Genomic DNA, 12,448 nt, shown 5'->3' with positions numbered 1-12,448 from the left:
GAGATCATGACCTGAGCTGAAGTCAGACGCTCAACCAACTGAGCCACCCAGGCGCCCCTGTAGATGCTTTTTTTTTTTTTTTTAATGTTTTTGAATCTGAGAAAATTAAGGCAGTGGGTGTGAACCCTCATTCAAGAAGTTTAGTCACGAAAAGAGGGAAACATATTGCACAATGGCCACAGAGTGCAGAGCACGGTCAAGTGAAGCTTTTTTTTTTTCTTTTCTTTTTTTAAGTTGAGGAAGACCTGCGGGTGTTGGGAAGCTGAGGAGGGTGGGTGCTGCCAAAAGACGGGCTGGTGATGAAAATGCTCTAAAACTGATTGTGGTGACGGTTGCACAATTCTGCCACTAGACTAAAAACCACTGGATTGTCACTTTCGGTGGGTGAATTGTCTGGCATGTGATTTACATCTCAATAGACCTTTAAAGAAAAGGCGGGCTGGATAGAACCACAAGCTCCTTTGGGACTCAGGAAGGGGGGGGTGGGGGGGGGTACTCAGCAGGGGCCAGACTTAGAGAACAGAGGGGGGGATGCAGCATTCCTCGGAGACGGAGACGCAGTGGCAGGCTGGTGGACTCACTAGTCACTTCCGTGGGCTTTAATGAGTGCCTACGAAGTGCCAGGCACCGTGGCAGGGGCTGGGAGAACTCAGATGCCCTCAAGTTGCTCACAGTGCTTGGGCGAATCCGACATAAGCAGAGCTGTGAAAGGGCACTTGGAGTGTGCTGGGAGCAGGAGGATCAGGTGGGAGCAGAGCGAGGATGGCTTTCCTACCCCAGGTCACAGTCTTCACCCCTCGGAATGGGCTTGATCTCTCAATCACAGATAGACTTGCAGGTGGGCTCAGAGCTGCAGCAGACAGACGGATGCTTGGGCTGTGACTGGGGAGCAGGGACCAGTAAGGCGGGGAGCTCCATAGCCTAACTGGGAGAGTTGTTGGAAGTGCCCCAATCTGAAGAGGTCAGACAGTCCTGAAGCCATCATCTCCAATTCCCAAGTCACTTCCATTAGCCCTTTTAAGGAGGAGGGGGGGGGGGGGGGGGCCTGAGAACATTTAGGAGTGCTCATGATGTATACAGTTCTAACCTGCATGTGTTTTCTTCGTTTCCTTGAATAAAGGCTGCCTCCCCACCAAAATCGCTATGGGGTCTGCTTATGTGGTAAAGCGATTCCACTGATGATAGGTGGGTAGAGAGGGACCTGGTGGGTTTGGGAACAGGGCAAGGAGCCCGTTTGGGCCACAGAGAAGCCACCAAGTGGACAAACTACGGTTGGGAGAGCACCGAGAGTCAGATATACCTCTTGAACCAACAGCAAGGGTCTTTGGGACACACCCCAGACCAACCTGTAATGTTCAGCATGACCCCAAGCACCAGGATGTCCCCATGATCACCACCCGGAACTAATCACAGCCTTTCTCTTCATCCTCACAGACCCGCACCCTTGTTGGCCCTTTCCCTACAGTTCATCAGGCAAACTGAGGCAGTGTGCTGGAGAGAGGTGGTTCCCAAAAGGGATCCTGGATTCTAGACCCCCTGGCTCTGCCCTCAGCTTGCTGTGCGGCGTCCCCCCTGGGCACCGTCTCCTCACCCGTGTAAGAGGTAGAATGCGGAGAGGTTCAGAGCCTGGGTTCCGCACCAGACTCCTGGGTTTGGATTTCCAGCTCTTCGCTTACTAGCTTTGTGAACTTCAGAATGTGACGTATCCTCTTTGTATCTCATTTTCTTTATCTAAAATGGGGATAGTAGCCACCTCAAAGATTAGTGTGAGGATTAAATGGGTTAATCAATATAAAGCACTTGGAATGCTGCCTGGCGCAGAGAAAAGTCTCAATACCTGTTAGGTATTTGTGTTATTATGACCGTGAGGGAAGAGTGCTCAGTGTTCTCCAAGGATCCTTCTAGCTCTGGCATTCTATGACCTTGAGATTCTGCCTGTACGTTCATATTTGTCCACATTTCTAATTCTGTTGCCATTATTTGAGTAACCCGGGCATCTCGAACCTGACTGATTACTTGACCTTGGGCTTCTTTGACTTACCTTTTCCTATAAACATCCCCTAGGATGCCTTGGGCCCCCATCCACATGCTGTGGGAAGTCAGAGCCTTTCCCTGGACCCCTGAGGGCTGGGATTGGGGTGTTCTCCGAAACCTTTCCTCGTGAAGGCCTCAGCTGTGTGGTGATCTGCTCCTCAGCCTCACCAGGCCCACATCTGTGGGGCAGACTTTCCTCAAGGTCCAAGTGTACAGTGGGAAGTTACAGCACAGAGCAGGAAGCAACTTGAACATCAAGGGGAGACCATAGGAATCTGGGTGAATAAACCTCGCTGTGCAAACACAGTAGAACACCATGCAGCTGTCAAAAAGTGAGAAAACTCTGCTGCTCGTGGACTAATCAGTAAGCAAACACTAAGCTAAACAAATGCTGAGTAAATACAAAGCTAGGTGCAGGATACGGTGAAAGACGTATTTGCGAAAGAAAGGTGGAGAAGGGGGAAGGAAAATATGTTTATGTACATTTGCCCTATATACATAGAATATCTCTGGGAAGCCACATAAGAAACTGGGGGAACCTTAGTGGCCAGGGGCGAGGGGAGAAGGAGACTTTTCATTATAGGCATACACCTCTGTGCTCTGAAATTTTTGAAATATGTAAATATATTATCTACTAACAAAAAATAATTTTTTTAAAAAAATCAAGACGAGACTTACTTCTACCTAGAGATTTCTTCACTGGTCCTCACCCGCTGGCCCTCTTTCGAGGACCCTACCCACAGCCCTCTCTGCCCAGCTGCCTCAGACTTGTCAGTTTCCTGATCGCTTCAGGTTATGCAAAACTTTCATTCTGCCTGAACCTTCATCTTCACCCATTGAGGCCATGCCTTTCTCACCCAAAGGGCCCATCGCTGTGTTTTCCCCACAAAAGAACCACTTCCCCAAGATGAAACATACTGCATTCCTAGAAAGCAGAAAGAACGGCAGTCACTCCCGCGTTAGACGGCCCTTTAGTTTCTCTGCCGGATCCATTTCCATGCCAGCCTCCCGTCTGGACTGTGAGTTTCTTTTTTTTTTTTAATGTTTGTTTATTTTTGAGACAGAGAGAGACAGAGCATGAGCATGGGAGGGGCAGAGAGAAAGAGGGAGACACAGAATCCGAAGCAGGCTCCAGGCTCTGAGCTGTCCGCACAGAGCCCGATGGGGGGCTCGAACCCACGAACCACGAGATCATGACCTGAGCCGAAGTCGGACGCTCAACCGACTGAGCCACCCAGGTGCCCCTGGACTGTGAGTTTCTTGAGGGCAGAAACCTGTCCTGTTCACCCCCTATCGCCAGCATCACAAGTGCTTGCATGCAGACCATGTCAGGTCTCCGGGAAGACAGTTGCCGTGGAATAAGAACAGCTCACACTTATCGAGCTTTTTACTCCGAACTGGGTACTCCTCTACATGCCTTTTGCACATTAACTCCTTCGGTCTTCAGAACAACCCTAACATCAGCCCTATTATCATCCCCCTTGTATAGATAAGAAAACTGAGACACAGAAGATTAAGGAACTTACCCAACATCACCACTAATAAGAGGCAGAGCTGGGATTTGAACCCAGTCTGGGCCCAGAATATATGTTCCCGATTCCTCAGTTCATCTCACGTGACCACAGTATGAGCCACATGCTACCCAGAGAGGCTCTCCTGGCCAGGCCACCACACAGATGAGTCCCAGACAGAGCCTAAGACTGAGAAGTGGGAAAAAGGTCTCATGGAGTCTCCTTCTCCAGAGACTTTTGAAGGGAAGGGCGGACCCCTCTCAGTCTCATCCTGCCTGGAGGCAGAAAGGTGGACAAGATCCCCTTCCAAGGTTTTCAGCATCTTCTGATTCTCACCTACGCTGAAGGCCCTAAGAGATGCCTGTGTGCAGCGTCCGTCACTGGGTACCACAGGGAGCGGCCACCAATGCCAGAGGGTAAAGGTAGGGAGCAACACAGCTCCTGAGAAAAGACAAATGTTGGTCTGGTCCCAAACCCGTGCTTAGCAGTCAGAGACCCCAGTGAGGCTACCAGGAAGCAGGCAGGGGGCAGAAAAAGGCTGGCCTTCCAGCTCCCAAACTGCCAACCCCTAAGTGGCCCGACCCCCTTCCCCAATGCCCACACTCCCAAGTGTGTGCTCACAGAGGTCCCGGCCCAAGCAGATGTGCCCCACATCCCCTGAGGGTGCAACACCCCTCAGCTTTGACATGTATCAGTGAGTACATGGGCCAAGAAATCCATGCCTCCATCCATGCTTCATTTCACAAGTTTCCGCTGGGCTCGCGAGGGCACAAGCCCCACATAAGGCACCAGGGATGCGGGCCCACATAGAGGTCACCTGTCTAGTGGAGAAAAGCAGCACCTGAACAAGGAAGCAGACTAAAGGTCCCCGTTGGCTGGACAGCTAGAAAGGGAATAGGTGAGCCCAGTTGATGCAGGAGCCCACAAAGGCTTCTTTTTTTTTTTTTTAATTTTTTTTTAACATTTATTTATTATTGAGAGACAGAAAGAGAGAGAGCATGAGTATAGGAGGAGCAAACACAGAATCCAAAGCAGGCTCCAGGCTGTCAGCACAGAGCCCGGCGCGGGGCTCGAACTTACAAACAGTGAGATCATGACCTGAGCATAAAGCGAGAGTCAGATGCTTAACCGACTGAGCCACCCAGGCGCCCCCGCACAAAGGCTTCTTAAAGGAAGCAACGTTTGTGCTGAGCCTTAAAAGAAAAGTGAATGAGGGCAGGGGAGCAGGGGTGGGGATGAGCTTTCCAGCAGCAGCTGGAGCCCATCTCTGTCTGGACGGAATATGCTTCATATTGTGGGAGACTGAGGGCCAGCTGGGGAGGGTAGATCATCTGGGGCGACGGGCACGTGGAGCCCAAGAGTAACAGCCACACACAAGATGGAGAGGGGAGGGAAACAGAAGGCTGGGAGCCACGCAGGCCCTACAGGGTCCTGGGCTTATGCTGCAAGAAACAGTGAACTGTGGAGGGGCGGTAAGCAAGGGGGTGACATGGTCTTCTTTCTGGCTTAGAAAGACCATTCTGGCAGGGCAAACAAGGATATGAAGGGGGAGAACTCTGGGCCTTATGAGTCAGCCTCACAGTCTACAGGCCCCTCCTGCCCTTCACACCAAGCAGGACTCTGTCCACATGTGTGTGAGCCATGTTTTCATCCACAAGCGTGTTAAGGGAAAGGAAGATGGCCCCATACATGGGTGGTCTGGGCACTGTCTTGGGCCCCAGAAGTGTGCAATGCTGGATCCAGTTGGTCTCCACCAGCAGCTGTAACCCCAGCAGGGGCTCAGAGGAGAGCAAGAGTGAGCCTTTCATGGGGGAGGTGGGGCTGGAAAGGGTTAGAGGTTTAACACAGCAGCAAACACTTACTGAGTGCTCAGCATGTATTAGGCACTATCTCAAGACTTTATACATACTAATCCTATGAAGTAGGTTCAATTACCATCCCCATGTTGCAGAACAAAGCAAGTAAAGCACAGAAAGGGCCCGCACTGTCTCCCATGGGGATTCAAACCCAGAGTTTGGCTCCTTTGGTTTAGTCAGTAAATACTTACTGAGCATCTACTATGTGCCAGGCACTGTCTAAGCCCTTAGAACACAATGGTGGATACATAGTGAATTTCCGAACGGGCCACACAATCAACAACTCTGCTGTGCTACCTCCCTGGGGTGTCATGAACAGCAGCGAGGGTCAGTCCTCATGGTCGACGAGACTGCTCAGTACCCCAGGGCATTATTGGCCCAGTTACCAATGAAAAAGAGTAACCGCTCTACTGAGAGGCTGGTGGTCTCCGGGGTTCACGACCCTGTCTGCTAGCTAGGCTACTAGACAGAGGACCCAGGGCTTGGGCCCTGTGGCACCCTCACCACTGGAAAGAGTGCCCCTCCGACCGTCTCTTGGGGCCGTACCCAGGCTCTTGGAGGCCACCAGGGAGAGTCAGGGAGTGAGACAGGCAAAGAGCAGTTTGTTAGACTTCCTAGAGGAAACAGGGGTGACTCAGTTTCTCGCTCCCCCAGTCTGCTCCTGACCCTATAATTCAGGGGGCCTCTCTCAAGGTTGGGGACCAGAGCAAGTAGGCAGGGGGAAATGGCAGGACACTGGGGCAACTGGGCTGCTCTCCTGCCTGGGTGGTCGGTAGCTACCTCTGCAACGGTCGTGAGTGGCTGGCTGCTGAAGGAGGCACACAGGAGACAGGGCTTCAGTGTTGCAATCTTGCGCCAGCTGCTCCAGGCAGGTGGGCTGTGGGCCAAGTCAGCCTCAATTATTCAGCAATCTGAATTTCTTGACTTCATAAGCCAAGGGCAAGAAAGACATTGTCCGAGTTTGTATTCCTGCCGCAGGCTCAAGAGAGCCCCCGCCCATGCCCTTCTCCCAACCAGTTCCTTTCTTCCCTCCCTGTGCCCGAGAAGCTCCCTGAAATGCTGCCTCCTCCAAGAAGCCTTCCTGAACTGACAGGAGTTAATGCTTCTCCTTGCCTCTGATCCATGTGCTGATGCATAGCCTGACTCAGGGCTTCTCCAGTGTTTTGCTCAAACTGTCAGGAAGTATGACCCACTGTACATGCGTGGGCCCATGCCTCCTGACACGATGACCACACTGTGACATCTGATCTTTTTTTACCTTCCAATATATGTGAGCTTTGCATTCTACTCCGGGATATAGCCATATCTCTTATCAGATTTTCAAAACTACCTTGGGTTACTTAAGATGCGAATCATGATTTTTCTCCTAAAATCTTCCAAGAAATTGATGCTCTAAGACGATGTCCCCTGTTCAACCTGTAACTTTGTAAACCACCTGGGACTTCAGCAGGACCATCACGTATGCCTCAGCTGGAGGACCAGTGAGGCAATAAACAGCCGGAAGGACATAAGGGTGTCTTGCTGGTACAGAGACCCTTAAGCCCCACGGTTCTCAGGGGCAGCTGGGGCCCCCTCTGTTGTCACCTCTGTTGACAGGGCTGTCCACATACAGTCTCGTTCTAGGGGTGCCATGACGTGACTGCGGTCAGGAAGCAGTTCTCGAGAACACTGCTTCTCCAACTTGACTGTAAATTCGAATCACCTGAGGATCCTCTAAATGCACCCCCCCACACCCCCTCCCCGCCCCTGATGCTCAGGCCACAGCCTCTACCAATTAAATCGGCATCTCTGAGGATGAAAACAAGAGTAGTTTTTAAAGCTCTCCAAAGGATTGCAATGTGCGGCTGAGTTTGAGAACCAGCGATCTGAGCCAACCCCTTTATAATGCAGATGAGCTGCTGTGACCCAGGGAGGAGAATTGCCCAAGGTAACACAGCATGGCAGTGACTAAACTGTCTTCCAGTGCCCAGGGCAGGCCTCCTTCTGCCATGCCCCCGCCCCCGACCCTGCATGTTGCCCTGGGAACTGAGCCGACCTACAGCAACTCCCACACGGACCTGACCTGACCGTGGAGTGTTTGGCTCAAGTCTAGCTCAGAGGAAGGAATCCAGGAGAGGCTGACAGAGCCCCCTCACCCCAGTGTGCTCTCCTTCAAGCAGTCCCGAGGCTGGTTACCTTAGGGCAGAGCCCAGCTTGGAAATTCTCCAAGCCTTGACACCAACCTGGATTTAACGGGCCATCAGGGAGACTGGAGGATAGGGGAGGAGGGGCGGGAACGGGTGGGACTTGGGGCAGGGACACCAAAGAGAGATGGGCTATGACCACAGGCAAAAGCTGGGGGTGGGAATGGATGATGACTTCACTGACCCCACCCTGTGGGGCCCTACTACTCCCCACTCCCCACCCTCTTAATGGCGTCCTGACCCCTGCCCTCCACCTCACTACCTTCACCCCCCGTTTGGGGAGGTGACCAAAATGCCGGCAGCCTAAAGGCTGTCAACAACTGTTTTCATTCCAAGGTTTGGCTGGGCTTGGCAGGTCCATCCAGGGCCCCACAGCCCCCTGTGTCTAGGCTGCGGGGCACACACCCACGAAATAGAACCCCTGGAAACAGAGGAGGAGGCATTCCGGGGGTTCTGGGCCACTGGACTTGGGGCATCCATGACCCTCGGGGAGGGGTGGATTTGCAGGGGAAAATAAAGACCTTCTGACCCCTTCCTCTCTTGTCTGCTAACCCTGTGATTCTCAACCCTGACAACACAGAGAAGCACCTGAGGAAATTTTTTAAATGCGGGTGTCTGGGTTCCAGCCCCAAGGGAGTTCAGTTTAACTGCTGAACTCAACTCTGGGGAGAAGCTGGGGCATCTTCTGCTTTTAAAGCTCTGCACGTGAGGGGGCACCTGGGTGGCTCAGTTGGTTAAGCGTCCGACTTCGGCTCAGGTCATGATCCCACAGTTCGTGAGTTCGAGCCCCGCCTCAGACTCTATGCTGAAAGCTAGCTCAGAGCCTGGAGTCTGTCTACTGATTCTGTGTCTCTCTCTCTGACCCTCCCTCACTCATGCTTTGTCTCTCTGTCTCGTCTCATCTCTCTCTCTCTCTCTCTCTCTCTCTCTCTAATATATATAAAACATTAAACAACATTAAAAAAAGAAATCAGTGCTCTTTAAAAACCACAGAATTTTTTTTAACGTTTATTTATTTTTGGGACAGAGAGAGACAGAGCATGAACAGGGGAGGGGCAGAGAGAGAGGGAGACACAGAATCTGAAACAGGCTCCAGGCTCTGAGCCATCAGCCCAGAGCCCGACGCGGGGCTCGAACTCATAGACTGCGAGATTGTGACCTGAGCTGAAGTCGGACGCTTAACCGACTGAGCCACCCAGGCACCCCTAAAAACCACAGAATTAACTTTAAAAAAATTTAAAGCTCTGCAGGTGATTCTAATGTGCAGCCAGGAGCAAGAACCCCTGCCTGATGGAACCATGATGGAACCATGATGGAACCATGATGGAACCATGCAGACAGGAGGATGGATGCTCTCACTGGGCAGAGGGTCAAGGAAACAGTCTGCTTTTTCTGGGGCTGCAGGGCAGGTAATAGACCCTGAGACTCCTTCTTCAAGTCCATTGTAAGAGGTTGGGCCTAGAGCATGGGCAGGTGCTGGTCCTTGCTCCCCCTTGCCTTGCCTTGGGCAATCTGGCTTCTCAGGACCTCAATTTCTTCATCCGTAAAACAGAAGAGTTGCCACCTGGCAGGTACTTGTGATAATGAAGTGATTAAGCCTACACACTCCTGAGCATATAGTAAGCACCAATAAAAGGTAGGCTTTGATTATAAAAAAATAAAAGCCGATGTGCACACCGGTGTTCACAGCAGCTTTCGTCACATTAGCTAAAACATGGAAGCAACCCAAACGTCCATGACAGACGAGCGGATGAGCAAAAGGTGGTATATATATACCCCAGAATATCATTCAGCCCTAAAAAGGAAGGAAATCCTAACTTCCTCGGCACCACGGATGAGCACTGAGGACATTATGCTAAGTGAAATAAGCCGGTCACAAAAAAAGACAAATATTACTGTGTGATTCCACTTATACGAGCTACTTGGAGTAGTCAAATCAGAGAGGCAGAGAGTAGAATGCGGTTACCAGGGGTGGGGACGAGAGTCAAATGGGGAATTCGTATTTATGGGGACAGAGTTTCAGTTTTACAAGACGAGAAGATCTCTGGAGATGGACGCTGGCAATGCTTGCACAACACGAGGAGTGTATGGAGCACAGCTGGGCTTCACGCTTCAAAATGGGTCCGACGTTGAAGTTTCTATTATGCGTGCTTTACCACCGTGAAACAAAACGTGGCGAAGAAAGAAAATCGAAGCCAGAATCGGCGATACAGCTGACCACTGGTCTGAGTGCGAGTGAGGCTGTTCCCAGGGAAGAGCAGACACATAGCCCTGCCTTCAGGCCTCCCCTTCTGAGATAGATGGAGCAGGACAGATGCGCAATGAACGAACCCAGGATTTACACCACGAATAAACAGGAACTAATACGTGGGTTTAAATATTTACACGGCACGCAGCCTTCTGGGCAAGGACATTCTCGGGGAGGGCAGAGAAGAGGGGGAGGAAGGGGCAGGAGATAGAAGAATGGAAGGCCTCGGGAAAAAGTGGGGGTTGAAGCTGCCCAAACGCGTTTCCAGTGCACCCGGGAAAAGAGGGACAGCTACAAGAGGGGGAAACCCCTGTCCAGACCCAGGGGAGTATGACAGAAGCCTGGGCCATGCTGTTCCTTCCTTCTGTGGAGATCCTTGTTTACCCTGAGAGGCTGCAAGAGAATGTAATCAAATTATGACTCGTTATTCTAAATTACTGTCTCCAGTGGGAAGGCAGGCAGGCAGGAAGCCTGGAAAGGGGAGACAAGTTGTTTTCTAGGACATTGTTTGTTTGCTCATTCTCTGGCTCCCTCTGTCCCCAAGCCCTTTCCCTCCCTTTCTGCCTTCCCCCATCCTGGCCTCTCCCTCCCTCCTTCCTGAGCTCTGCTCCCTACCCCACCCCCACCCCCAGCTCTGGGGCTGACTCAGGGTGGGGGGGTGGGCAGAGCAGACACTCCTTAGTCTCAGCAAGTGACCCTGGGTAGGACCACAGGAATATCCTGTCCCCCAGGACTACAGGACCAGCCAAACAGAATTTTTCCAGTCTCCCCCACCTCCCAACCAAGGAGAACAAATACCGAATCTCTCTCTTTCTAGATGGGCAGGTCAGTTGGTTGACCAGGACTCTGTCTCTAATTTGCTGTGTCACCATAGGCAAGTCATTTGTCCTCTCTGGAGATGAGAGGTCATTCCAGAAAGGGGACCACCCTCTCTGCCTGCCACTTCTTGCCTTCCAGGACCCGTGTAAGACAGAGGGTGACTCCCTCACCCGGAGACCCTGGGAGCCTGGAAGACTGAGGCAGATGACATGCGCAGGCCTTCAGGGACAGGGACAGCTGGCGTCATAGAATAGCCTGTGCCCTGGCCCCCACAGAGATGCCAGGACCAAGCTCCCCTGGAAGCCACGAGCTCGATGCCCCTTGTAGGGAGCACCCCGCCTATCTCCTTGCCTCCACTCAGGCCTGCAGGCAGATTCTCAGAGAGGGGGTAGCAGGACAGATGTCCCACTGAGAGGTCAGATGGCCTAGAAAGGGGAAAGGAGAGAAAGCACTCCCCTCTCCCTCTGCTCACTGCCTTCTGGTCATTGGGATTCTGTGTCTCCCTCTCTCTCTCTGCCTCCCCCACTCATGCTCTGACTCTCTCTCTCTCTCTCTCTCTCTCTCTCTCTCTCTCTCAAAAGCAAATAAACATTTAAAAAAATTTAATAAATAAATAAAATAAATTCACCCTGAAACTATCAGATCCAAAGGTCACCCAGAAGTTGCCACGAGCCAGGAAGGACGATGTTGAGGGAGTCTCCTCACCTCCCCCATTTCCCTCCACCCCCTTCCAAAGCCTGTCTCCTGGGGTGCCCGAAAAGGCCTCTGCAGGAACAGCAGGGCCAGCATGAAGGAAAAGAGAAGGAAGCTTACTCCCCTGCTCCCAGCCTCTCCCTTCAGCCCATCCTAACCCCAGCAGCAGAAGAGCAAAGGAAGGACTTTAGCTCTAGAGTGATCGAGCCACAAAGTGAGAGATGAGCTCAGAGACTTCCTACCCGACCTCACTCTTCGGGGGAGGTCACAGGAGTCCAGAGCAGTCCAGGGACACACCCCTGGTCACATGGCCAGTCAGGGGCAGGCCCGTCACCCAGACCCAGGTCTCCTGACTCTACTCTTCAACAGTGCCTCCCAGGTATTCTTCAGCTGTGCCCTTCCTCGCCTCCTACCACCACTGCCCTCGTCAGCCCCGCCTGCTGCCTTACAGCTTCACACACAGACATTCATTTCTCACAGTTCTGAAGGCTGGGAAGCCCAAGATCAAGGTGCCAACAGATTCAGCTCTTGGTGAGGGTATGCTTCTTGGCTTGTGGATGGCCCCATTCTCGCCAGGTCCCCACAAGGCAGAGAGAGAAAGCCCTGGTGCCTCTTCTTCTGATGAGGGTGCTAATCTCACAATTGGGGATCCACCTTCATGACTCATGGAATCCTACTCAGCTCCCAAAGGCCTCGCCTCCTAATACCATCACACTGAGGGTGAGTGCTCCAACATATGAAATTGGGGGGGGGGGAGGGGGCACAAATATTCAGTCCTTGACAACCACTCTGTGACTTTTGTCCCCCACCAGGCCTGTCTAGGACTCTGAGGAAAACCATTCCAAACAGTAGAGCTCCCAGGGGCCCTTGCCGGCCGGTCCCTCAGGCTGCCCCCCTCTCACCTAGATGCCCACCCCTGGCCTGGGACCCTAGTGACCTCCGGGCCCTCTGATAACTCCCACAGTAAACCAGATAAAGCTGGAGATCATGGGAGGGTGTGGGAGTCACCTGCAGACTCAGAGCAGGTCGTTTAGCAGAGCTCCTACCACAGCTGGATCATGGCCCACGCTCAGCCCATCCCACCTGGTGACTCCCCCGACATCA

This window comes from Panthera leo, chromosome B2 (assembly GCF_018350215.1).
Source record: "Panthera leo isolate Ple1 chromosome B2, P.leo_Ple1_pat1.1, whole genome shotgun sequence".
Lineage (NCBI taxonomy): Eukaryota > Metazoa > Chordata > Mammalia > Carnivora > Felidae > Panthera > Panthera leo.
The sequence above is the reverse complement of the archived record's forward strand: the minus strand, read 5'-3'. Positions refer to the sequence as shown.